The sequence below is a fragment of the Tamandua tetradactyla genome, chromosome 1, assembly GCF_023851605.1.
Source record: "Tamandua tetradactyla isolate mTamTet1 chromosome 1, mTamTet1.pri, whole genome shotgun sequence".
In the NCBI taxonomy this organism is placed as follows: Eukaryota; Metazoa; Chordata; class Mammalia; order Pilosa; family Myrmecophagidae; genus Tamandua; species Tamandua tetradactyla.
In genome coordinates, this window is record NC_135327.1 from 195,616,275 (window position 1) to 195,621,223 (window position 4,949).

General features: G+C 39.4%; 1 pseudogene; it reads left to right on the top strand.

Annotated features, from left to right (window-relative positions):
* Nucleotides 1-708: 708 nt before the first annotated feature.
* Nucleotides 709-4,678, top strand: LOC143682332 (inositol hexakisphosphate kinase 3 pseudogene; annotated as a pseudogene).
* The last annotated feature ends 271 nt before the right edge of the window (nt 4,679-4,949 follow it).

A 4,949-nucleotide genomic window follows, 5' to 3' on the forward strand; every position in this document is an offset into this window, starting at 1 on the left:
TTTTAGGGCTCCCATAGAGAAGGGAGGGAAGGGAATAGGACTACTTAAAACACCACAAAGCTTAATGTACTTACCATGATTCAGCCATTTTTCTTAAATTAACACTCACAGAATGTTGCAAGTCTTTAATTTCTAGAATTTTTAAAAAGATTATTTTGACTATTCTGACTGGTATTCTCTTTTCAGAGATCTTTACTCCTCCATTGCCAAGGATGTCATTTTAGCAGAGGGCCTGAAAACATTTATCTGTTGATTAAAAGTATGTGGGAAACTTTCTATGGCATTGGCTCCTAGATAGGTTCCTTTGAATTTGGTCTGTATCCATTGTAGACTATAAACTCTCTCAGAGCAGTAAGACAGATCCCCACCTATATCTAGACATAGAGACCCAAGTCAATAGGGACCCATGGCAAGACTTAAGCCACAGGGAGGGCAAAATACAAAAGGGCAGGAAAGAAGAGTTTCCAAAATTGAGGATCAAGGAGAGAACCAGAAAATCTTCCCCAAAAGCTGCAAGATGCCAGGAAGAAACTACCCAAATCAACTGTTTGGGGACCCAGCAGACAGGGGAGGACATTTTAAGGCCCAAGTCAGTGAGGATGAAGAGTCTGAGAAAAGTGGTCAGAGACTGTGTTTCCAGCCCTGGGTTATGGTGCCCATCCCCCACCCTTGAAAACAGCACCTGGAGACCCTATCCATGTCTGGGGGATGGCTGCAGACTGGTGCTGGTGGGGGAATTCTCTGCTGCAAGTAAAGTGGGGGACACGGCCCCACATTGAGCCTGATATTGGCCGGCAAACTGAGGGTACAGGAACCCCATATTTCAGCCTTACCCAGTCAGATGCTGCCAGAGCTCCAGGAGGTAAACAGCTTTTGAGGATAACCTAACAGAGCTATCTGCTGGGCAGGATGGAAAATGCAGTGAAACTGCAGAGTTTTTCAAAGACTCTCCAGATCCCAATGAAGCTCATTTGAGGTGGATACCCCTCTGCATGGGAACCTGGCACTGTTTTGACTGAGAAATATGGATGACCCAACTGTCAAAGCAGTGCTCTAATACAAACCCAGGTAACAACTAGAGAGAAATCTACCTTCAGAATAACTCACCAAGATAATAAGATGAGCAGATATCAGCAAAAAATTACAAGCATGTAAAATTCAAGAAGAAATGGCCCAGTCAAAGGAACAGATCAAAAAGTCAGAGGAGATATGGAATCTGGAACAACTAATCACAGATGTTCAAACAAATCTGCATCAATTCAAAGAAATGAAGGAAAATGTATATAAAGAGATAAAGCATATTAAGACCTTAGAAGAGCATAAAGAAGAATTTGAAAGAATATATAGAAAAATAATAGATTATGGAAATAAAATATAATATACAGGAGATATACAATAGCAGATTTGAAGAAGCAGAAGAAAGAATCAGCAAGCTAGAAGACAGATCAACTGAATTTGAACAGACAAAAGAACAAATGGAGAAATAATGGAAAATTTTGAGCAGGGCCTCAGGGAAATGATTGACAACAGAAAAAATACAAATACACACATCACGGGTGTCCCAGAAGGAGAAGAGAAGGGAAAAGGGCTAAGAATAATATTCAAAGAAATAAATAATGACTGAAAATTTCCCAACCTATATGAAAGACATATGCAAATCCAAGAAGACCAATGTACGCCAAACAGAATAAATATGAATAGACCCACTTCAAGACACATAGTAATCAGACTGTCAAATGCCAAAGAGAGAAAATTATGAAAGCAGCAAGAGAAAAGCAATTCACCACATACAAGGGAAGTCAAGTAAGACTAAATGATGATTTCTCATTAGAAATCATGCAGGCAAGAAGGCAGTGCTATGACATATTTAAGATACTGAAAGAGAAAAACTGCCAGCCAAGAATTCTCCATCCAGCAAAGCAATCCTTCAAAAATGAGGGAGAGTTTAAAATATTCACAGATACTGAGAGAGTTTTTTAAAAAGAGATTAGTCCTTTGAGACTACTAAAGGAAGTTCTGCTAGCTGAAAAGAAAAGACAAGGTGGAGAAGCCTAGAGGAGGATACAGAATTGAAGATTATTAATAAGGGTAATTTAAATGATAAAAAGAGAGAAAAAAAATAAATCTGATAAATAAAAACCAAAGAATAAGTCAAATAAAAAACTGCCTTTACAGTAATAACTTTGTGAATTAAACTCTCCAATCAAAAGACAGAGATTGGCAGAATGGTTTAGAAAATATGATCCTTCTACATGCTATTTCCAACAGACTCATCTTAATCCAAGGATGCAAACAGATTGAAAGTAAAAGATGGAAAAAGATATTACACATAAGTAGTAACCAAAAGAAAGCTGGGACAGCTATACTAATATCAGACAAAATAGATTTTAAATGCAAAAATGTTATAAGAGATAAAGAAGGACATTATATCATAATAAAAGGGACAATTCAACTAGAAGAAAGAACAATCTAAAATATCTATGCTCCTAATCAAGGTACCCCAAAGTATATAAGGCAAACACTGACCAAAATGAAGGTAGTAATATGCGACTCTACCATTATAGTGGGAGATGTCAACATACCACTCTCTTCAATATATAGAACATCTAAACAGAGGATCAATGAAGAAACAATGAACCTAAATAATATGAACTAGACCTAACAGACATAAATAGAACACTGCATCCAAAACAATAGGATACATATTCTTCTCAGGTGCTCACGGAATATTCTCCAGGATAGACCATATGCTGGGGGCACAAAGCAGGTTTTAATATTTTAAAAGATTGAAATTATACACAGAAATTTTCCTGATCATTATGGAATTAAACTGGAAATCAATAACAGCTGGAGAATTCACAAATATATGGAGGTTAAACACCATGCTCATAAACAGTCAGTGGCTCAAAGAAGAAACTACAGGAGAAATTAGTAAATATCTTGAGATGAATCAAACAAGAACACAACTAATCAAAACTTATGGGATGCTGAGAGGGAAATTTATAGCCCCAAATGCCTACATTAAAAAAGGAAGCACTAAAACCAACAAATTAACTGAACTGGAGAAACTAGAGAAAGAAGAGCAAACTAATCCCAAAGAAAGCAGAAGGAAAGAAATAAATTTTATAGAGGAATTAAATGAAATGGAGAATAAAAAACAATATAGAAATCAATGAAACCAAAAGTTGGTTCTTGGAGAAGATCAATAAAATTGACAAACCCTTAGCTAGACTGACAAAGACAAAGAGAGAAGCTGCAAATAAATAAAATCAGAAATGAAAGCAGAGGCATTACCATGGACCCAAAGAAATAAAAAAGATCATAAGTGTTTACATGAACAACTGTGTGCGAATAAGTTAGACAACTTAGATGAAATGGACAACTTCCTGCAAACACAAACAACCTACAGTGACTCGAGATGAAATAGAAGAGTTCAACAAACCGATCACAAGTAAAGAGATCAAATCAGTGATCAAAAAGCTACCAAGAGGCTGGAAAAGGTGGTGTCACAGCACAAGCATTGCTGTATCCTGGACCTGAAAATGGAGACCTGGCAGCACCGGGATGATGCGTCCAAGGAGAGGAAGCTACATAAGGAAGTGCATGCAGAGGAGGTCAGCCAGCCGGCCTGGGCCTGCCTGTCTGTGGCATGCAGGTTTATCAAGCTGATAAGAAGCACTTTCTCTGTATAGACAAGTAGTATGGAAGAAAACTCAGCTGAGAGGTTCAGATAAACCCTCTCTCAGTTCCTGCATGGTGGAACCTGCCTTTGGACAGCTCCTGGAGCTCATCCTTTGCCAACTCCAGGACCTCCTCTTGGTCATTAGGTGCCTGAGTTCATACTGGTTCTACTCCAACTCTCTCCTTGTCATCTACAATGGGCAGGAGCTTCCAGGAAGAACCCCAGGTAGTTCACATCCTCAGAGGCCGCTGCAGACAGTCACCAGCAGCTCTCCCAGAGGCCTAGCCAAAAACATCCAAATGATTGACTTTGCTTCCACGACCTACAATGGCTCCTGGAATGAGCACACCGCCTATGATGGATCACATCCTGGCTTTATCTTTGGTCTGGAAAACCTCATCCACATCTTGAAGGATATCCAAGAGGGAGAATTAGATTTGTTGGACCCATGTGGATTTCCCTGGGGTACAGCTCTCAAATGGGACCGATCGGTAGCTAAGTAACTTCGTAATATTTATATCTCCCTTTGAAAGCCATTATAAAGAAGGCAGGGTATATTAACTGTTAAAGAAACCAGCTCTGGTGATAATTCCAAACACACTGGCATCTTGCTCAAATGTTGGTCATTACAGAATGCACTGTCAATATAGACTGGCACCATACTGGAGTACATTGGAGGGGCGCAGCATGAGTTAGAGAGACCAGCAATACAGTGGAATTCTCAAGTATGTAAATCTAAAAATGCTTTGTTGTCATGCTGCAGTCCTCGCAAGCTGAGAGGGAAAAACCTTATCTGAAGAAGCCTTGAAGAATGAGCACATGGGTTTTCTGCTAACAGGGACTGCCCTGCAGTCAGAACTAATGAAAACCTTACTTCTTAAGAGGTGTTTTAGGTGGGGCAGAATGAAGCAGAACAGACCCACCCATCTCACCTTGCTTTGTACCCAGTTTCTGAGTATATAAGGACAATTCCAGACATGAGCAGTGACAAATCAAGACCCCAGGTTCTCCATTTTCATCCGTGGAGAGGGGGCATCTCATTACAGACTTCTGAGTGCCTATTGGAGGCAATGGATCTGCCTGATTCTGACCATGGAGGAGCCTTGATGTGGGGCACAAAATATGTCTTAATATTTTAAAAGATTGAAATGATACAAATATGTCTTCCAGCGGGGACAGAATGCACATGAGGAGGAGTCACTAATGTTAAACTACACCCTTCACTTTCAATTTATTTATTTTGAATTTGGGCTAGGGGAGAATAGAG